Source organism: Cetorhinus maximus, chromosome 3, assembly GCF_964194155.1.
Source record: "Cetorhinus maximus chromosome 3, sCetMax3.hap1.1, whole genome shotgun sequence".
Classification (NCBI taxonomy): Eukaryota; Metazoa; Chordata; class Chondrichthyes; order Lamniformes; family Cetorhinidae; genus Cetorhinus; species Cetorhinus maximus.
In genome coordinates this window covers 209,252,748-209,275,662 of record NC_135881.1, presented here as the reverse complement: position 1 = coordinate 209,275,662, position 22,915 = coordinate 209,252,748, and the positions used below count along the sequence as shown (strand labels likewise).

Sequence of the window (22,915 nt, the reverse complement as noted above, 5' to 3'; positions counted from 1 at the left end):
CAAAAATTGGTAATCTTGAAGACATCAAGAACATAGACATTGATTCAGCATCAGTGAATGTTAGGATAAGTATTGAAACCAAGGAACTGCTACCAGGCAGATACCAGGCCGATGTAGAACTGTCCAGCTAGTTGTGGATAGATTGCTAGTCTCTCCTGATAGTTCACTTGGTAGAGCTAGTTAATAACTGAAACACACAGGTTAGAGGGGACCAAGTTAAATGTTCAGACTGTACTGACTTGGTTGAACTCAGTGAGGAGGCAGTGGGGCAACTCAAGTCATCACATTGCCCCTAAGTTTAGAAGGGAAACTTCAGCCTGGGTTTCCACTTTTGATCGCTATCCAGTGGGACCTGGTGGAAAAAAGGACATTTGTGAGCAGAACCAGCCATGCCTGTGGCATCCTCACAGTACTCATCTAGTCTCGAAGGTGAAAAATGCCCATTTGCGTGAGGTGCCAAAGGATGTGTGGCACCCAGGAAACTGTGCATAAGCTGCCAACTTCTGAAGAAAATGAAAATCATTGGGGAAAAAAAATATTTTGTATTGAGTTTTCTGCAAATGAATTATGAATTTGAAAATTTGAAGATTGAACCTAAAAATTGAAGCAATATATAACTAAAATGATAAGAATAGGAAGAAGTGGGTATTATAGTGGGGAGGAGGGCTTGGCACGCTATCATTTAACCATGGAACCAGGGTTTGAATCATTGTGGCAATAACCTCCTCTCTTTCATGGAAATATAGATGCTATATAAAGTTATTTTGTAAAAAATGAACTGAGCTCCTTGTAAAAGGCTTGACTCACATTAGCAAGCTGACTAGAATAGCCTACCTCACTCAGAAAAGTACCAGAAATATATCACAGTTCATAATAACATTTGAATATGATAGGGAATAGTATTTTGCAGGTTAAGGTCAAAGACACAGGTTATTAAGAGATTTTTACTGAAAATGAATAAGGAATGCTATATCAAACATCATCATGTTTCAGTGGTTTAATAAGGAAATATGTGTAAACTTCTGCCAACTCAATTCATTGTGTTGCTGTCAAGGTCAGATTTGTTGCCCATCCCTAATTGGCTATGAACAGAGTGTCTTGCTAGGCCATTTCAGAGGGGCAGTTAAGAATCAAACACATTACTGTGGGTCTGGAGTCACATGTAGGCCAGACCAGGTAATGATGGTAGTTTTCCTTCTTCAAAAGACATTAGTCAACCAGATGGTTTTTTTATGACAATTGATGATAGTTGCCCTGGTCACCATTACTGAGGCTGGCTTTATAATCCTGATTTATTAATTAAATTTGTATTCTACCAGCTGTTGTGGTGGCATTTGAACCCGTATCCCTAAAGTATTCGTCTGGGCCTTTCGATTACTAGTTGCATGACAGAACCAAGGTGCCACTGTCTCCTCCCTCCACCATTGGAATTCACATCAAGAAATAGGGAAATAAATTACCAAAAGGGGGTCTATAATCTATTTAACAAGTCCCAGAATTTAATACTGATCAATTGGCCAATCCCTGAAATATCAATTCAGGTTTATCCATATTATTTGCCTCCAGTCCCTCTCTGGCGGTCTATTCCATACAGTCACTGACCACATAAAGTAGCTAACCTAAACTGCCTGCGAATCTTTCTCTTTCCAAGTCTGATCCCCTGTCCTTCAGGCAATGCTATTAAGGAGGTTATAGCAGGATGCTTAGAAAATCATAATGGTGTCAACATGATTTTGTGAAAGCGAAGTTGTGTTTAAGTAATTCATTTGGGTTTTTTGAAGAAGTAACGAGCAAGGTGGATAAGGGGGAACCTGTAGATGTGGTGTATTTGGATTTCCAAAGAGTATTTAATAAGGTGCCACATCAAAGGTTACTACACAAGGTAAGAGCACATGGTGTAGTGGGTAACATATTAGCATGGATAAAGGATTGGTTAGCTAACAGGAAGCAGAGAGTAGGGGTACATGGGTCTTTTTGGGTTGTCAAGTTGCAACTAGCGGAATACCACAGGAATTAGTGCTGGGGCCTCAACTATTTACAATCTATATCAATGAACTGGATGAAGAGACTGAACGTATGGTGGTTAAATTTGCCGATGACAACAAGATAGGTAGGAAAGTAAGCTGTGAAGAGGAAATAGTTTCCAAAGGAATATAGACAGGTTAAACAAGTTGGCAAATATTTGGCAGATGGAGTACAATGTGGGAAAATGTGAATTTGTCCACTTTGGTAGCAAAAAATAGAAAAGCAGTATACTACTTAAATGGAGAGAGATTGTAGAACTTGGTGGTACAGAAGGATCTGGTAGGTAAATCACAAAAAGTTAGTATGCTGGTACAGCAAGTAATTAAGAAGGTAAATTGAATGTTGGTGTTTATTGCAAGGGGAATGGAATATAAAAGTAGGGAAGTTTTACTGCAGCTGTACAGGGCCTTGGTGAGACCGCATTTGGAAAACCGTGTACAATTCTTGCTTCCTTATTTGAAAAAAAGGATATAATTTCATTGGAAGCAGTTCAGAAAAGATTCATTTGACTCATTCCTGGGATGAAGGGCTTATCTAATGAAGAAAGGTTGAACAGGTTGTGTCTATGCCCATTGGAGTTTAGAAGAACGAGACGTGATATTATTGAAACATACAAGACCCTGAGGGGACTTGTTAGGGTGAATGCGGAGAGGATGTTTCCCCTTGTGGGAGAGACTTGGGGATGTGGTTTCAAAATAAGTGGTCTCCCTTTTAAGACGGAGCTGAGGAGGAATTTTTTCTCTCGGACGGTCATTAGCCTATGGATATCTCTTCCCCAGAAAGCATTGGAGGGTGGGTCACTTAATTCATTCAAGGCTAAGTTAGATAGATTTCCGATAGACAAGGGAGTCAAGGGTTATAGAGGGCAGACAGGGAATTTGAGTTGAGACCACAACCAAATCAGCCTTGATCTTATTGAATGGTGGAGTAGGCTGGAATGGCCAAATGCCTCCTCCTGCTCATAAGTCCTATGTTTCTATCTTCAAACATATTATTGAGGTTCAAATTAACTATTCTCTCAAGAATCTTGAATAACGTCTCCCTATAAACATTTTCTTCTTCAGGGTAAATAATCCCCAGGCCTTTCCAACTCTCCAAATAGTTTTGATACCTCAAACTAGGTCTTAGTTTGGTTGTCCTTTTCTTTGCTGTCTCTAATGTCTAGATATCCTTGGTGTAACACACCAATCAAAATGTTGCAGAGTGTTTCAGATGTGGCCATACTACTGTCTTGTGCAGATTCATCATCTACTGAGAATTGGGCTGTAATCTTCTGGTTAGATCTGGTTAGCATTCCTGTTCTGCACATTATAATGTTGGGTTCAATGTAATATCCATCATTACTTCTTGACATGTACCGTTTGTGTCCTGTAGCGTAAAGCCATTCAGTTCGTAATCACACTGTTTAATTCTTTTCCCCACTCTTGTTACCATGCATTTGTCCAAATTAAGTGCCATTTGCCATTCAACAGCTAATTTTACAAACCATCCCAATCTCTTTGTACTTTTATTTCCATATTCCCTATTGTCTCAACCTTTTCCCTGCAAATTGGCATCATCTGCAAATCTCAATAGTTGTGTTTCTATCCCCCATTCCAAATCAATTATTATTTGTAAAAATAACGGGTCCACCACTAGCCCTTGTCCCCTTATCCCGTTAGTAACCCCTTATCACCCATATTCCATTCCTCTCCTGACCACTCTGTTTTCTCTCATTTAACAAATTCCAATACACTTTCAAAGGTTGCTTCCAAGTCCATCCCTTCCTACTTTATGGGTTAATTGCTTTTATGGCATAGGATTAAAACTCGTACTGAAATCAAAGTAACTCACATCCACAGAATTTTTAGTTTCAATGAGATCTTCTCTACAAGATGCATTACAGGAGTTCACCAATGCTCCTTAAGCAACACCACATGGACTGCAGCAGTTCAAGGCTCACCATTTTCTCAACGGCAATTAGGGATGGCCAATAAATGCTGGCCTAGCCAGCAACAACCGCATCCCTTGAATGAATAAAAAGAATCTCTTTCCATTAAAATAATATGCAGCTTTTCTACTCTTCCTGCCAAATTGGGCAAGTTCACATTTTCCCACATCATACTCCACCTGCCAAGTTTTTGCCCACTCACTTAACCTGCCTATATCCCTTTGCAGACTCCTTATGTCCTTTTCCTAACTTACTACCTTTGTGCCATCAGCAAATTTAACAACCATAAATTCTGTCCTTTCATCCAAATCATTGATATAAATTGTAAATAGTTGAGACCCCAGCACTGATCCCTGTGGCACTCCACTCATCATACCTTGCCAATTCACTTATGTCCACCCTCTGGTTCCTGTTAGTTAATGAGTCCTCTATCCATGCTGAAAGCAAAATATTGCAGATGCTGGAAATCTGAAACAAAAGCAGAAAATGCAGGAAAATCTCAGCAGGTCCAGCCGCATCTTTGGAGAGAGAAACAGGGCTAACATTTTAAGTCCGTGTGACCCTTCTTCAGAGCTCTATCCACAGATGCTGTTAGACCTGCTGAGTTTTTCCAGCATTTTCTGTTTTTGTTTCTCCATCCATGCTAATATGTTACACCCTACAACATGAGCTTTTATTTATATAATATCCATTGATGTGGCACCTTTTCAAATGCCTTCTGGAAATCTCGGTGCAGCACAGCCACAGGTTCCCCTTTATCCAAGTTGCTTGTTGCTTCCTCAAAAAACTCCAATAAATTAGCCAAGCATGATTTCCCTTTCACAAAACCATGTTGACTCTGCCTGTCAAAAGTGCCCCACTATAACCTCCTTAATAATAGATTCCAGCATTTCCCCTATGACAGATGTTAAGGCGATTGATTTGTAGTTTCCTACTTTCTGTCTCACTTCTTTCTTGAATAGAGGAGTCACATTTGCTACTTTCCAAGCTGATGGGGCCTTTCCAGATTCTCGAGAATTGTGAAAAATTAAAATCAATGCATCCACTATTCAGCAGCCATTTCTTTTAAGACCCTAAGAAGTTATCCATCAGGACCTGGGGACTTGAAGGAGAGTCACGTGGGCTTGAAACAATAACTCTGTTTCATTCTCCATAGATGTTGCCAAACCTGCTGAGTTTTTCCGCATTTTCTGTTTTTATTTCAGGTTTCCAGCTTCCGCAGTATTTTCCTTTTATCTTGCTGTCCTTACCTGGCCTGATGTACATGTGAGTCCAGACCCACAGCAATGTGGTTGACTCTCAAACGTCCTCTGAAAGGACATAGCAAGACACTCAGTTCAAGGACAATTAGGGATGGGCAACAAATCCACATCCCCATGAAAGAATTTTAAAAAGCACCTTGCTATAGCATACCATTCTTTATCACACTTCACTGCGTCATTGTTGACTCTTTTAGGATGCTTTCTAATGTTTCACCTGGAACAGATACTTCCTTTATGTTATGATTCCAGCTGATGTTACCACTGGACAAGTCAGATCTCAGGGTGGAACCCGGCTTGATAGATCCTAACTTTTATTTTTTGTTTAGAAACGTGGAGGGTGGCTACTGAACAGTGGCACAGAGTCTGCTGAGGTACTTTTAACAAAAGAATAAAACATTTATTAAACAAAAAAAGACAAACTATATTACAATACTCCTTCGTCCACAACCACACCTTTACAGATATATACAGATTTGTAAGAGTAACACAGGTTACAAAAAAATCTATCTTATACTCTAATGTTTACAGTAAGTATACAGTCCATGTACCAATAGGTGACCTGTGGTCAGACACGCCATACTCCAAGATCAAGTGACAGATGCCACCCAAACAGATAGTTTGGATCTCTCATCAACTGCCTCCAGACGCTTGTCATACTGTGAGCTAACCGGTCTCACCGAACTCCATCTTTCACACTAGGGTTTTCAATCTCTACTCTCGAAGACCTCACCTTGGAATTCTCTCCAAATCTATGCTTCCACCTGGATGTCTTAAACAAGGATTCACCTCTAGAGATTTAACCTCTCTTTCTGATGTTCCACTCCCCTAGATTGCCACGTGCATTCAAGCATCATCTTCCATGCACTTTCTCAGATACTCAGCTGTGCCAACAGAACACCACTGCTTCACAGGCCCATAGTAAGGAGTCACCTACCTTTGGCTGTCTCCTGGAATCTTCTGGCTTCTCACAAGCCTATTTTGCTTTAAGTTTGCTTCCTGTAGTTTTCTGTCTTTAATTTGGAGTCTTTCCCTCTGGTCTTTGCTTTAGCTTCACTGAACAGGACCTGTTCCCAATCCCTGTTCTTGTGCCTTGGCCTAACTGTCTTCTTTGGACTTTCTTTTGTCCCAACTTGTTAGTTTCTGGAACTTTCTTCTGTTCTTTTTGAGAAATATGCTCTCTGCAGTTCCCTCTCCTGTTCAGCTTCCTCACCCTGCGGAATCCACAGAAAAACTGAACTCAAACTGCTTTTCCGTTTCTCTCTCTCTCTCTGTAGGTCTCCTGTTGCTAGGCAACAGCACAGTTTTTTCCACTTTGTTTTAACTTCCTTAAACTACTGACTCCCCTTGAAACACAGCTCTCCACTTCAAGGGCAGAATTTTTCCCTCGGATGGTGGGTGGGCCCCACCGGCTCGGCGGCGAGTGGGCAGCTGACACCCGCCATCGAAATGGGGCCCGCCGCCATTTTAAGTGGGCGGGCCAATTAAGGCCCACCCAGCACCCTGCCCAATGGGAAGTACAGGGGTGGGGGAGGGATTCCCCAGCTGTCAAAGTGCGCTCTTTCACGCATGCGCACGAAAGAGCGCACTGTTCCCTGAGACTAAGTGCTGTCTCAGGGAGATTCATGGCAGTCCGCAAAACTTTAAAAATACAAAATTTAAAGAATTATTAACAATGACAATGTCACACGATATGGGACATGTTAATAATAAACACTTAAAATTTATTACATTTTAAAAAAACAGACATGAAACTTCGTCCCGCAAGTGGAATGAAATTTCATGACTAATCTGGAGCCCCCTGGGGCTCCTGGTCTGCCCACCAGCCTTAAGGTTGGACGGGCAGGTCTTTAATTACTTTAAATAGCCTGTCAATGGCCTCGATTTGCCATTGACAGGTTGGCGGGTGGACAGCTGATTTCGCTGTCCGCCCGCCTTACTAAAAATTTAAAGGGACCGGGATGACGTTGGGGATTCCTCCTGACCTCATCCCGCGTCATTTTCCCCTCGGCGAGCGGGCCCCGCCCCCAAATCGCCAACGGGAAAATTCAGGCCCAAGGGTTGTAAAATCTCATTAAAATGCAGGTACACAAACAAACCCACAGACTTGCAGGCAACATTCTGAAGCGAAATGAAAACCCAGATTTCTCCTTTCTTAACAAACACACACACACACACAAAATATAGATTAAACTTAAAGCAAAAACTTAAATTTAAACTTCAATCTAGAGCTTATTGCTAACATGCACAAATATACATATAACTTACTTAAATCTATCTCTAGTTCCTAACATTTATTTCCCTAAAATCCTTCCCTCTGTTCTGGTGCTCAATGTAATTAACAGCCTCTGTCTCATGAGACAATGGTTTGTGCCTTGGTGGTCAACCCTGTGAAACATCACCTGGTGTGGTTCCGGAACCCCGCTCGAGCATGGTAAACTCTGCCAGATCTGTTGCAGATGAAGGCAGGTGGGCTGAGAAGGTACAGGATTTGTTGGCCTCTGTTTTCTCTAGGCTCTCCTATTGGCCGGCTGAGCTTTATTATTGCTCATAACTGTTGTCTCCTGTGTTATGTTAATGCCCTACGGCAAAACTGGAGTGTCCTCTAGAGGGTACAAGCCTGGGTAAAATTTATGGAGACTCTGGGCTCCCCAAACATCAGGGTCCCCCTCTTGACCTCCCTGGTTGAGTCCAAAGGAATGCAGAGCTCTACGTTTAGCATCGGCTTGGTTACAGGAGATGCCAGAAAGATGACATATTTAGACATCAGTCTAAATTGGGCTCCACTCCATATTTTTATTGGGCTTTATCCCCTTAATCATCAACTCTCCTGAGGTGCCCACGGGGACCTGTTCACAGCTGAAGGTTTGGTTCATGAGTGCCTGGGTGTATCCACATGCTGGTGGGCCTGCACTATGCCTGTCTGGGGACCAAACCCACTCTCAGTTCCTCTGAAGCTTTAGCCTGAAGCTGTGAAGGACCCGGTTTCCATGTGCTGCCTCAAGGAGGAACAGCAGAGGGCTTGTCGATAGAGAGCTGGTGAACAAAAAGGGAGAGACGTAAACATATTGGCTCTCCTTTTTGCAGTGAGTAGCAAACTAGCGCACAAACAATGGGAAGCACACCAATTCTCTTCACCCACACACTAGATGCATCACATCAGCCTGTTGGACACCTGTAAGTACTCAGTAGCAGGTGGTCAGAATCAGTTCTCTGCCCCTTGTCCTTGTCGACAGGATCTCTACATTCTGTACCTGAATCAGATAGCTCCATATCCTTTGTAACTAAGGTTTCTTTCCTATATAAGGCTGCAGCCCTACCCAGTTTTTATTTTCTATGGGCAGAATTGTCTGGTTGGAGCGTGGGAGCGGGGTCCGCTCGCCGATGCGTAAAATGACGCGCGGTGATGTTGGGCAGATGTCACTGCGCGTCATTTAGATTTTCAGTTTGGCTGCATGCCCACGAACTGTCAAAGGCCTATTAAGGCCATTTAAATAGTAATTAATTCAATTAGCTGAGCTGCCCGTCCGACCTTAAGGTTGGCGGCAAACAAAGAGCCCAGGCGGCCTTCTCATTCACGGGCGGGATGAGGTTTCATAAAGTGTTTTAAAAGTCAATAAAAATTTTAAAAATTATTCTTTCACATGTCCCAGCTCATGTGACAGAATGAGGGGACGTATTTTAAAGGTTTTTATCTCCCTTTATTTAAATTTAAACATGTCAAACCGATCTCCCTGAGGCACCTCCTTGCGTGGAAGAGCGCAGGGAACGACTCAGGGAATCCCTGCCCACCGCCCGCACAGGGAGCGCTCAGCGCTTCCGGGAGATCGTCAAGCAGGGCGGGCCTTAATTGGCCCACCCACATAAAATGGCGGCATGTCCCTGATTGGGGGCGCCGATCGGGTTCGCGCCCATCTGCCTTCACACAACTTCACAAAATTCAGCCCTGTATCTACTACATAATCTGTATATCCTCATATGTATCCATCCTGTGCTGAATCAGGTCTTTGGAACATCTGAGGCATCACAGACTCTCTCTTCAATATATTCTTTCACAGGGTGTGGGTGCTGCAGGCTAGGCCAACATTTATTGCCCATCCTTAATTACCCTTGAGAAGGTGGTGGTGAGCTGCCTTCTTGAACCGCTGCAGTCCATGTGGTGTAGGTACACCCACAGTGCTGTTAGGAAGGGAGTTCCAGGATTTTGACCCAGCGACAGTGAAGGAACGGCGATATATTTCCAAGTCAGGATGGTCTGTGACTTGGAGGGCAACTTGCAGTTGGTGGTGTTCGCATGCATTTGCTGCCCTTGTCCTTCTATGTAGTAGAGGTCGCAGGTTTAGAAGGTGCTGTCAAAGAAACATTGGTGAGTTGCTGCAGTGCATCTCGTAGATGGATACACTGCTGCCACTGTGGGTCAGTGGTGGAGGGAGTGAATGCAGGAGGTGGTGGATGGAGAGCTGATCAAGAAGACTGCTTTGACCTGGATGGCGTTGAGCATCTTGCGTGTTGTTGGAACTGCACTCATCCAGGCAAGTGGCGGTGTGTGCAATCTATCGTACTCCTGATTTGTGCTTTATCGGGTATCTTTGGGGAGTCAGGAGGTGAGTTACTCACGGCAGAATTCCCAACTTCTGTTATGATCTTGTAGTCACAGTATTTATATGGCTGGTCCAGTTCAGTTTCTGGTCAATGGTAATCCCCCAGGATGTTAATAGTGGGGGATTTAGCGATGGCAATGCCATTGAACATCAAGGGGAGATGGTTAGATTCTCTCTTGTTGGAGATGGTCATTGCCTGGCACTTGTGTGGCGCGAATGTTACTTGCCACTTGTCAGCCCAAGCCTGGATATTGTCCAGGTATTGCTGCATTTGGACACGGACTGCTTCAGTATCGGAAGAGTCACAAATGGTGCTGAACACTGTGCAATCATCAGCGAACATCCCCGCTTCTGACCTTATCATGGAGGAAAGGTTATTGATAAAGCAGCTGAAGATGGCTGGGCCTAGTATGCTACCCCGAGGATGAATGATGACCTGGGAATCAGATGATTGACTTCCAACAGCCACAACAAACTTCCTTTGTGCTAGGTATGACTCCAACCAGTGGAGCGTTTTCCACCTGGTTCCCATTGACTCCAGTTTTGCTGGGATTTGCTAGGGCAGTCACTCTCACCTGCCATTTGATGTCAGTTCATTTGTCCATGTTTGGGCCAAGGCTGTAATGAGGCCAGGAGCTGAGTGATCCTGGCAGAACCCAAACTGAGTGTCAGTGAGTAGGTTATTACTGGTTAAGGGCTGCTTGATCACAATGTCAATAACCCCTTCCATTAGGGTTGCCAACCCTCCAGGATTGGCCTGGAGTCTCCACGAATTGAAAATCAATCTCCAGGATGTTCCTGCATGCAATCCTGCTGAAAAATCATCATGATATTAAAAAAAGATGGTCTTTTTGTCATTTTCCTTGAACCTTTCCCTTTACTAGATATAAAAATATTGAAAATGGGGGAGAAATGGCTGTTTGGCTGATAGGCAAGTGTCATCCAGTAATGAATCTTTTTGCTTTAGAATTGGCTTCGGAAGGCAGTACTTCACAAGAACGGATGTGTTGGCCGACTAATGGCTGGAGCATGGGGGCAAGTCATGTATAGGAACCTCCAGGAATACATTTAATCACAGTTGGCAATCCTACCCTCCAGCACTCTGCTGATTAAAAGAAGGACTGATGGAAGATAATTTGCTGGATTGGATTTGTCCTGTTTTTATAGACAGGATATATCCGGGCATTTTTTTTTTTTTACATTTTCAGATAGATGCCAGTGTTGTACTCTGGAGGCTCTTCACAATCAGATTTAGAACCTTGAGGCATTAATTTTTCCAGACCGATGTGCTTAATGATATTGTTGTTATTCTCAGCGTTATCTTATCCTTAAAGCTGTGCAGTTACTTGTCGCATGTGTGTCTGAATTTGAACAATTCCCCATCAGCTCCCGTCACAGTCCCATAACTGTTAACACCTTTGCTTTTCCTTTGCATCATAGTTCACTAAAAGGCAATCTGAAAAAGGTTTCGATTTTCCCCGGTGAGAACTCATTCTGCACCTTGTATGCAGACTGCTCTATTTACAACGCAAATAAGGTAAGTCCAGCTGCTGCGCTCTCGAAAGCTCTTTAATAGCTAATAATATAAAAGCATTGGCAGAGATTTAATAACAAGCTGGCTGTTTATCCTTTCAGTCAGGGAGGTTGTGTGGTTCTGGGAGTCAACACAAATAACATTTCCAGTATTTGCTAACAAATGTTTAGTGCCAATTCTTTTATGCCTGTATATTGTGTTCCCAACTGGTTGATCAATTGAGTGATAATCAGTGGAAGTTCAAATGTTTGCACATTTTAAATTAACAATCCCAACGCAGAGCTTTGAGTGACAGGAATGCACATCAGGAAGTCACAGATGATAGAACACAGAAGGAGACCATTCAACCCATCGTGCCTGTTCCAGCTCTTTGAAAGAGCCATCCAGTTAATCCTACACCCCAGCCTGCCTGATTCCTGGTCTGCACAATTTTTAACCCTTAAAAATAAGAGATCAGCATTAACAGGCACTGTGATGAGGCAATGAAAATAATGTAATGGCAGCTACCAGCACTGGCAGTGTGAAATTGTGTTATTAATGTCTCACCATGTGCTTTCAGTCATCAAAATGCGAGCAGAGAATTGGCTAACTGGAGTGCAAATATGGGAGGTTTGTGTAAGCCACCCCTCGGTAAACCGGCCAGGATTTTACAGCCCCTCCCACTCGATGGGATATTATGGTCCAGCCGAACTGACTGGAGATTTAAATGGCTCGCCGCATCCACCAGGGGGAGACACTCCACGGCAGAGCTATAAAGTCCTGGCCCAAAGGTTGCTTCAATAGATGTAGGCGTACCTCACTTACATGACGGCAGTGAATTTTCATAATGAATATTATTTTTTATTTAGCTCAATCTCTGTCACAGCAACAAGAAATGATGAAACAACATATAAATGTTGGGCAGTATTAGCCACTCAAGCCTGTCTGATACTGGAACCTATTTGTAAAATCTGTTCAAGTATTCCCACTCTGACTGGTCTCAGTGAATCCTCACTGAGTTTCAAATTTAAAAAAAAAATGAATCATGCTGAAATTTGTTTCATCTTCATTTCAGGTCTGTGGACATCCTGTGAACAGCAATTGTGGTAACTGACCTTTCAGCAGACATTTAATTATCCAACAGCACTGATGTAAGGCTTCTGTTTTCAGTAGGTTAACTGCTGTGTCCTACAATTTAAACTCAATGACCCCCATGAACGGTATTAGTAAATTTGAGGAATATTTAATTCACACTGAGCGGCAGCTGATTTTTATATTTATTTTTCCTCGCTGGATTACTATGTAACTGTCGAGAAATTGTGCTAATTTACTGCGTTATAAAAGCATATTTCACTTGACTATGTAAAAATAAATGTGGTTGTAGACTGTAGATAGGAGGGTTGGACATGCTAGAACAGTGGTTGTCAAATTGGTGTCTGTAGACTTTCCTGGGTGTCTGTGCAATGCTCACTGAGTAGGGTCAGCCTTGCGCGTGGGTAAGATGTGGAGCTGGAAATGGGAGGCAGGAGGGAGTTACAACATATGCAGCATGAAGTGGGCTGGCTGTCTCACCTAGGGAATGGTGCATGGAGGAGTGGAGCGAAGATTGCAACACCTGTCAGTGAATACTTGTAAGTGAATACCTCTTTTCTGAACCAGGTTATTAAAACATTGAGATAAAAACAAAAAGCTAAAAGCTACTGCGGATGCTGGAAATCCAAAACAAAAACAGAATTACCTGGAAAATCTCAGCAGGTCTGGCAGCATCGGTGGAGAAGAAATCAGTTAACGTTTCGAGTCCTCACGACCCTTCGGCAGAACTGAGTATAGTTAGGAGAGAGGTGAAATATAAGCTGGTCTAAGGTGGGGGGCGCGGGGGGAGAGAGAAGTTGAGGGTGGGGTGATTGTGGGGATAAGCAAGCAGTGATAGGAGCAGATAATCAAAAGATGTCACAAGATGTTACTAAACTTTGTTAGTCTTTCCACCCCACCCCCACTAGAGCTGTACCTTGAGTATCCTGCCTTCCATTCTTAATTAGCACTTTTCTTAGATAATATCACCACCTTCAACACCTCTTTGATCCTTTTGTCTGTGACATATTTTGATTATCTGCTCCTATCACTGCTTGCTTATCCCCACAATCACCCCACCCTCAACTTCTCTCTCCCCCCGCCCCCCCCACCTTAGACCAGCTTATATTTCACCTCTCTCCTAACTATACTCAGTTCTGCCGAAGGGTCGTGAGGACTCGAAACGTTAACTGATTTCTTCTCTACCGATGCTGCCAGACTTGCTGAGTTTTTCCAGGTAATTCTGTTTTTGTATTAAAACATTGTTCACTTTCATACTCTATTACTAAGTAATATAATTTAGAGGGTGGGCGGGGCCTGTGATTATTGATCCATTTGAAAATGGGTCCTTCAACCAAAAAGTTTGAGAACGTCTATAAGAACAATGGAAATAAAATGAAACTCTTCATGTCATTCACAACTGAGCTGTTGTAAAAGATTTACAATCTTGTCTCACAATGTCTGACTGCAGAACGCTTTGAAAACCCCAGGAGAGCCATTTATGTCTTAGAACCCTCCCCTCTCCAACAATCCTCTCCATGGATCCCGAAGTCACATTTGCTGTGAGTGTTTCTGACATTATACTGTGCTCATGTAGAAACAGGGCAATAAAAAAAAAAACTTCCTCTCAGGGTGATTCAAACTAAAAGCTCCCATTGTTTGACCTCTAAGGTGGCTCGAGCTGTGAAACAGGGGACCCACATTAAGCTGGTATAAAATATCTGAGGTGAATCTCCAGCCGTTTTTACCAAATAGATAAAAAAAGTCAGCACACTTATCAGGCAGGTAATTGCCAGCATCGCAGTGCATGAACTAAATCGAGGCTGTTCTAATTATAAACTGCAGGGGATATACACAGCTCAGATCATCAGGCCCCAAACTGAATGCACTCTCTGTGAGTCTGAGTATAATTGAGGCAGGAGAGTGCATGTTTCCAATCTACTTGAGATGAAATTCAAAACAGAAGACTGTTGTGTTGGTTATTAACGGAGTGAACTTAAGCAGTAAGGTACTTTGGAGCTAATCTGATAAGCTTCTGCTATTGTTAGAGATGAACTTGTGTATAAGGAGGACAGCAAGGCTTGCAATAAATAAAATGAACCAATTCTGTCACCTAATTTTAATTACCAAATGGCTACAGAACACAGTACACTGAAGGAAAAATAATCTTTTAATGGGTAACTACATAATCAGTTAACTTTTGACTCCTTCTACCAATCATTCTCATTGATAACATTATCAATGTTGATGATCCCTGTGACGGCAACTCATCTTTCAGATATTCAGATATAGGAGATGTGCTTTCATCAATAAAAGCAGTTGGAGAAATGTCACACTAATCTCCACAGGCATGGAACTGCTTTATTATTCATATCATGAGGTTTGGTAAAAATCTATCCAAATAATCAAGTGAGATAAGCTTCTGTTTATCAATGAACTATCTTCATAAAAGCATGAAGTTAACTTTGTATAAATGAACTCTTGTCATTTAAAATATTGACTGAGAGCAGGGATAAATTCCATGCTTTGTCTTCCCAAGTTCCTTGAGGTCCCAGAGGAGATTCATTACCGTAAAGTGAAGGTAGCAACTCCACTTCACCAAAGCTTAAATAAATTTGCTGATTATTTTTGTCTCAGCTGCCTCCATCACATCTCTCTCCCTTGCCATCTAGCCAAATTTCCCCAAGGATCCCCTCCACCTTATTGGGATTATTATCTCCCTTTGTGTCCTCTCTGAGCTTATCTTGCCCATGAGATTTACCTCCCATTCTCTTGATTCCAATCTCTTGAAATTGCTGACTACCCATATTTCTTCTCCCCCCATGCTTGCTGACATTATAAATTGCTTCCTCTCCTCAGGCATGTCCCCATCCTTTGTATAGGTGTCACTGACTAGGCCGGCACTTAAGAAGGTGGTGGTCAGCAGCCTTCTTGACCTATTGCAGTCCATGTGGTATAGATACCCAAACAGTGCTGTAGGAAATTACAGGATTTTTGACCCCGAGACAGGCAGGAAAGTGGAGTTAAGGCCACAATCAGATCAACCATGATCTTATTGAATGGTAGGGCAGGCTCAAAGGGCCTAATGGCCTACCCCTGCTCCTATTTCTTATGTTCTCATGTCACTAACCTGTCCTCTCCTCTCTGATTTCATCCCCCTCCATGGTCGTTGTCTCAGCATTTAGCTATCTCTTCAGAACTTCAATATTGCACTGACTCACAGCTGAACTTCTGACCCTATATCCACTCCGTCACAAACACTGCAAACACCCAGCTGTGTAACTTCAGCTGTCATCTCCCTATCAGCCTGGTGGCTACTGAAACCTTCATTATTGACTTTGTCACCTCCAGACTCCACTATTCCAATGCTCTAATAGCCAGGCTCCCAGCACGCAAACTCCAAGTTCAGCTAATCCAAACTCTATTGCCCATATCTGCGTTAAATCCTGTCCAGACAATAGTCCTGTGCTCACTAGCCTAAAGTGATCCACCAATACTTACAATTTTTTAAAAATCTCATACCTGCATTCAAATGCATGGCCTCAACCCCCCCGCCACCACCTCCAACATCTCTCTAACCTCTTTCAGTTGAATAACCCTCTCATTCTTCAAACTCTAGCCTCTTGTGAATCTCCCGCTCCCCTTAATTCACCATTGGCAGTCATTCCACACTTCTCTAAATATTCTGCATTTCCACTTCTCCCTCCTCTGTTAAGGTTGTATTCTCCTTCTTTAGCAATGTCACTCTCCTAACCACTGCTCTCCTCAGTCACAATTTACTCAACCATAACCACTTTGACCCCATAACAACCAAGATCCTTCACCATATCTTGTTGAAATGTTTGTAGTCCATGACTCTTTGCTGCCAGTACTCCTTCCATCATGGCCGAGCTATTTCCTCATCTCAAACTGGAATGTTAAATTTTCAAGAGTCCATCCATACTTCCCGTTCTTTTCCATTCCATTTCTTGCTCCATTCTATTCTTTGGGTCCTCCGTTCCTCTTCCTTTGATTACTTCTCCACACTTTTCCTCCAAGCCACCTCCTCCTCCACTCAACTCCCATGATTCCAAGGGCAGGATTTTCCCCGCATTGGGCGGGCTTGGCGGACAGGCCTGGGAACGGCCACGAGATGGACCATCGCCCGCGATCGGGCCCTGACTGTGATTTCACACTGGCTGGCCAATTAATGGCCACCCAGCGTGAGACACACACACTAAGAGCATCAGCTCTGCCGGTGTGTGCGGGCGGGAGGAGCGCGAGCGCTGAAGTCTGCGCAGGGGCGGGGAGTGTGGCACTGAAACCTCCCTGAAGGCACAGAGCTGCCTCAAGGAGCTGAAGAATTTTAAAATGAAAAATAAACATTATACAAATGATCTAAACATGTCCCCACATGTGACTCAGTCACATAAAGAGGGACATGTTAAAAATGATATAAAATTTTTTAAATATATTTTTTTAGTAACCGTTGGAAACCTCACCCCACCTGTGGATGAGGTTTCGTAAAAAATGCAAAGGCCGCCTGGCCTATTAGCCTGCCCGCCAGCCAAACAGTTCAGCAGGCATTGAAAAAGACAACTTAATTATTTGTTTAAGCGCCTTAATAGGCCTCTCAATTGTCAGCAGGTGTGCTACCGCCCTTCATGCCTGCCTGCTGACCGAAAGACCGCGAGAGTGCGCGGTGACATCAGGACACTTACCCAACATCATCGCGCTCCACTTACTCCCATTCGAATCGGGGAGGCACCCAACCACAGGACGAAAAGCTCTGCCCCGAATCTTTGTTTTCTTACTAATCCCCACTGCTGCCCCTTTGCCCCAGTGGTGTGCTATCCGCTTACAAACTCACAGTCCTTCCTGCTAACCCTACTGCCCCTCACAGGCCAATAACATTACTCACTTTTTCAACTAATTTCTGCTCTTCATAACCATTCCACTTCCCCCCAAAACAGACTGCTCCCTTTGTGACTACTCTCTACTCACGTATTCACTTTGCCCCAACATCAAGCTGGTGTTTCACAAGCCCAAAGGTGATCACTGACCCGGAAATTCCTGACCCAAATACTCAAAGATCCTCTCTCCCCAAATTGCTCGCTGCCCAAACCCCCCCATTGCTTATCTTCGCAGCCCACTCAGCTAATCGCACAGTCTTCTGGATTCCTTCCCATTTAATCTAATTTACAAATATTCCCGTCACCACAGATAGGTTTCTTTATAAACCACTGCCATTGTGAAGTGCCAGATCCACTTGGAGTAACATGCAGCCATTCCGACACCACACATTCCCTATCCAACATATCTCACTTTCTGTGTCGTACCTCAGAATTAAATGATTGGTGTCTTGTCCTCGAGCATCAGTAGATTTTTGACAATTGATTGACCCTAATTTGATAATAATCAAACAACAACAAATCCAGACCCTGGGTAATTGGCAGCATCAAAATCCACCAATAAAGACGATGTAGAACCAATCAAACAACCCAAACAAGTTGCAAATCTTCAGCAACCACTTCTTTCACTAACTTAAATTTCTAATAAGGTTACTGGCACGATAAACAGATAACATTATGTTTCATAATAACATGCTTACCATGTTACCCTTACAATTGTTTATTTTTTTTCTTTTTAAGAACATTTATTAACAACTTTTTTTAAGGGGCCTAAACCTCAATCAAAAACCTGGGGCAAAAGTTGATATTCTTCCCAGAGCTTCTACTTTGGTAGCTGGAGGAAGTTACCCCAGCCCAGTAAGGTCCAGTGAACCCTGGTTTAAACCTGTGCATTGTGGAGAGATTGGACAAACACATCAGCGCAATTCTCTTTATGCAACAATTTGACTTTCTTTAGGCGGCATTCCAACGTTTGTTTATTCAAATGATGCGGAGGAAGGTTGGGAGATGAATTGTCCGCCGTGGCTCAGTTCGTAGCCCTCGTGCATCTAAGTCAGAAGGTTAATGGGGTCCAGTCCACTCCAGGTCTTGAGCACAAATATCAAGGTGGCCATTTCAGCGCAGCATTGAGTGTGCTGCACTGCCAGAGGTGCTTTTGCAGTTGACCATAGCATCAACCTCCAATGTCTCTCCTCCATCATTCAGCTGGGTGGTACTACAATCACCTGGTTCCATTTTTACCTATCTAATTGCAGAATCACCTGCAATGGATTCTCCTTCTCCCTCTGCACCATTACCCCTCATGTTCCTCAAGCACCTATCCTTGGACCCCTCCTATTTCTCACCTACATGCTGCCCCTCAGCGACATCATCTGAAAACACAGCATTAATTTCCACATGTTCACTGACAACAGCCAGCTCTACCTCACCATCACCCCTCCACTGTCTCTAAATTGTTGAACTGCTTGTTTGATATTTAGTTCCGGATAAGCAGAAATATTCTCCAATTTGATATTAGGAAGATCACGGGCTTTGGTCCCTACCACAAACTCCATTCCCTATACCTACTCCATTCCTCTTGTTGGCAACTGTCTGAGACTAAACCATCCTTTACTCCATAACATCGCCCCCCTCCATCCCTGCCTCAGCTTATCTGCTACTAAAATCCTCGTCCAAGCCTTTGTAACCTCAAAATTTGACGATACCAACACACTCCTGCGCAGCCTCACATGTTCTCCCCTCTGAGGTCATCCAACACAGCCCATGTCCGAACTCACACTCAGTCCTGATCACCTGTCACTCCTCTGCTCGCTAAACTAGAATGGCTCCTGATCCAGCAATGCCTTGGTTTTAAAATGGTCAGCTTTGTTTTCCAATCCTTCCATGGCTTCACCCCTCCCAACCCCGGTTACCTCCTCCAGCCCTACAATATCCTGCAATCTCTGTGCTGCTCTAATTCTGATCTCTTGCAAATCCCCCATTTTTAATCACTCCACCATTGGAGGTCATGTCTAAGCTTTGGAATTCCCTCACGACACCTCTCCACCTCTCTACTGTTTTTTAGCTCCTTTTGAACATACTTTAAGAGCTCCCTCTTCAATCAAACTTTTGTTCAACTGCCCTAATACCTCCTTAAGTGATTCAATACCAAATTTACCAGATTTTACTTTCTAACTCACCTGTGAAGTGTTATAACCTCCTGAAGGTGAAGGTGCTACATAAATGTTGTTGGCTTCAAAAGCTGACTTTTGATCAAAATAATTAATCCCAACTTCAGTTGGAATCCTGATGAGGGGCAGCAGCAATCTCAGTCAAATATCTGCAAGGGGGCTTAAAACAGGCATTATGTTTCTTAAATATGCCAACAAGGGGCCTAAGAGCAATTTTAAGTGTCTGCCAGGGACACCTGAGAAACCAGCTATCCTCACAGAATCATAGACTTGCAGAATTTTAATGGCATAGTAGGAGGCCATTTGACCCATCATGTCTGCACCAGCTCTCCAAATGAACAATATGACCTAGTGCCGTTGCCCTGCTTTTCCCCATACGCATGCACATTATTTGAATATAAATAATCATCTAATGCCCTCTTGAATGCCTCAATGCCCTCTTGAATGCCTCTTTTAGGGTCAGATGTTTCTCAGGTGTGCTTAATGTGCAGGACATTGGTCCACAAAACTGAGCTTTACTCTGCCAATTTCAGGGGGTTAAATGAGGCCCAATTTCTGTCCTTGTGTCTTTGTCTCCTCATAACTGCAAAACAAGGTTCAATCAATGGGAAAAATATCATTGAGTGTTGTAACATGCAGGGTGGATAAAGGGGAACCGATAGATATAGTGTCTTTGGATTTCTGAAAGGTGTTCGATAAAGTGCCACACAAAATACTGCACAAAGGAAGAGCTCATGGTGTTAGGGCTGATATATCAACATGGATAGAGGATTGACTAACTAACAGGAAACTGAGAGTTGGGATAAGTAGGTCATTTGCAGGTTGGCAAACTGCAACTAGTGGAGTGCCACAGGAATCAGTGCCAGGGCCTCAACTATTTACAATTTATATTCATGACTTGGATGAAGGAACCAAATGTATTGTAGATAAATTTGCTAATTATACAAAGATGGGTAGGAAAGCAAGTTGAGAGGAGGACACAAAGGGTCTGTGAAGGGTTAGGTTAAGTGAACAGGCGCAAATTTACAGGTGGAGTGTAATGTGGGAAAATGTGAGGTTGTCCACTTTGACAGGAAGAATAGAAAAGCAGAGTATTATTTAAACCGAGAGAGATTGCAGAATGCTGCGGCACAGAGGGATCTGGGTGTCCTTGTACATGAATCACAAAAAGGTTAGCGTGCAGGTACAAAAAGTAATTAGGATGATAAATGGAATCTTGGCCTTTATTGCAGGGGGGATGGAGCATAAAAGTAGGGAAGTCTTGCTACAACTGTACAGGGCATTGGTGAGACCCCATCTAGATGGATATATTTGCATTGGAAGTGGTTCAGCAAAGGTTAACTTGGCTGATTCTTGAGATGGAAGGGTTGTCTTATGAGGAAAGGTTGGGCCTATACTCATTGGAGTTTAGAAGAATGAGAGGTGACCTTATTAATACATATAAGATTCTGTGACAGGGTAGATGCTGAGAAGATATTTCCTCTCATGAGGGAATCTAGAACTAAGGGCCACAATTTAAAAATAATGAGTTTCCCATTTAAGACAGGGGTGAAGAGGATTTTCTTCTCTCAGAGGGTCATTAGCCTTTGGAATTCTTTTCCACAGAGACCACTGGAGGCTAGGTCATTGAATATATTCAAGGCTGAGTTAGACAGATTTTTGATTGATGATGGAGTCAAGGGTTATGGCAGGTAGGCAGGAAAGTACAATGGTTCAAGAAGGCAGCTCACCACCACTCAAGGGCAACTAGGGATGGGCAATAAATGCTGGTCCAGCCAGCGAAGCCCAAATCCCGTGAATGAATAAAAACAAATCAGATCAGCCATGATCTTATTAAATGGCGATGCAGGTTCGATGGGCCAAATGGCCTGTTCCTGCTCCTATTTCTTATCATCTTATGGTCTTAAGATCTTATGAGTGGGCATTGCTCATATTTCGCCTGGGGAATCATTAGAATTCTTGTGTTTCATGTTCATACTTACAATTTGATAACAGTGGTATTACATAAATATTTATTTGTTGAGCGTCAGTGAATAAAGGTTTCATTAATTATTTATTTCACAAGAATTAATTAATTTAAAAAAGACTTGTTACCTGGAGGCAGACATCTTAAAAGTTCTCCCCAATCCTTGGGCTGTTGAAGTTTGGTGCTGCCCCACACCATTCGCTCCCTGCAATACTGTTTGAGATCGACAAGGTGCAGCACAAGTCATAGAGGCAAATATAGTGAGTAGGTGACAGCTAGAGATGGATTTATGGATCATTACAACTGGCTGTGTGAAAAGTTCATATTGCACATTGAGTTGATTGGCAGAAAGAGGGGCTTTGAAATGGGTGAGTGGGCTGACATGGGTGAATCAGACTATAAAGGAAGCTGAGCATTTTTAGTTCATGTTCAAACTAATACAGAATGTTAGAGAATGTATTGTCTGTGACAGAAATTACTTGGTGTAAGCAGTCGAGTCATAGGTTTTTTCCATTACTTCTGCTTGAAACTTTAATCTCCTGTCAAAAGCAGCCAGCACTAACCAGTGGAAGGCAATAATGAATGGGTTTCAGTACCAACTAAGAGTTTGGCTTAAAAAGCATTGACCCCATCCAAGCTGTTCCTATAAAGCAGCATGGTGGTTTTCTCTTCTTCCCATTAGATTGTGTGTGAATTAATCAGCCACTGAGCCAATGCTTCCTTTAAAAGAGCATTCCAATTAACCTGTACATGTTGCAGATCCTTATTTTGTTCCTGTTCTCATTGCGAAGACTTCCCATCATAACGTCCCAAAGCAACGACAAGTCAAAAACTACAACGTCTTTACAAAATTTAGATTTTCACGATATCCTTTCAAAGTAATCAAAGGACATCTGGTTATTTCATAAATCAGTCCACTTAATAACAGTGAAACATTATTCATTGTTGACTACATACGTTAACCTCACTATTTTAAAGCTACGAGTCTGTTAGTATTGAGACAGTTTAATCTAGGACCTACAGCTGATGTGTGATATCTTAAGGCTGTGCTGAGAAACAGAGTTACAATGCAGCAGAACCATGTACTTCGATTTTACTTTGTTTTCTGTTACAATCAGCCTTACTAAAAGTTCTTTCTGATGCTCGAGAGTCAGAACATGAGGTACTTGGAGTCAATTCAGAAATGGGATGAAGATGCATCAGCTGTCTCCATGCTCCTATTTTGAAAGATCCTGTGGTTGTACAGGAATTGCAGTGAATCCTGTGCGACCATGGAAGGATATCACAAGCTAAAATCCAAATTGTTTTTAATTGGCCACTCACCAGTTGGAGGGGACAGACTCTTCACTGACCAAGGAGCTATCCAGAATTTTCAATTCAACTGAAATAAAAGACTACATGATGACTAAGGCTGACAATGTTAACGTTGCAAGTTGGTTTATGTTCAATCATTCAAACCTTGTGAGAGAAGTAAGCAATGGACAAGTTGT

The 22,915-nt window shown here is 42.8% G+C and overlaps 1 protein-coding gene across 4 annotated transcripts in view; it reads right to left on the bottom strand.

Annotated features, from left to right (window-relative positions):
- Positions 1–22,915, bottom strand: part of LOC144679217 (cadherin-18) — a 714,816-nt gene that overhangs the window by 295,551 nt on the left and 396,350 nt on the right. For 2 of the 4 annotated variants that reach the window (XM_078539656.1, XM_078539659.1), the window contains exon 1: positions 22,749–22,808. The exons of the other annotated variants lie outside the window; for them this stretch is intronic. The gene's annotated coding sequence lies outside the window, so the exon portion shown is untranslated. Of the gene's footprint in view, positions 1–22,748; positions 22,809–22,915 lie in introns of those variants that run through there. 4 annotated transcript variants of the gene reach the window in all.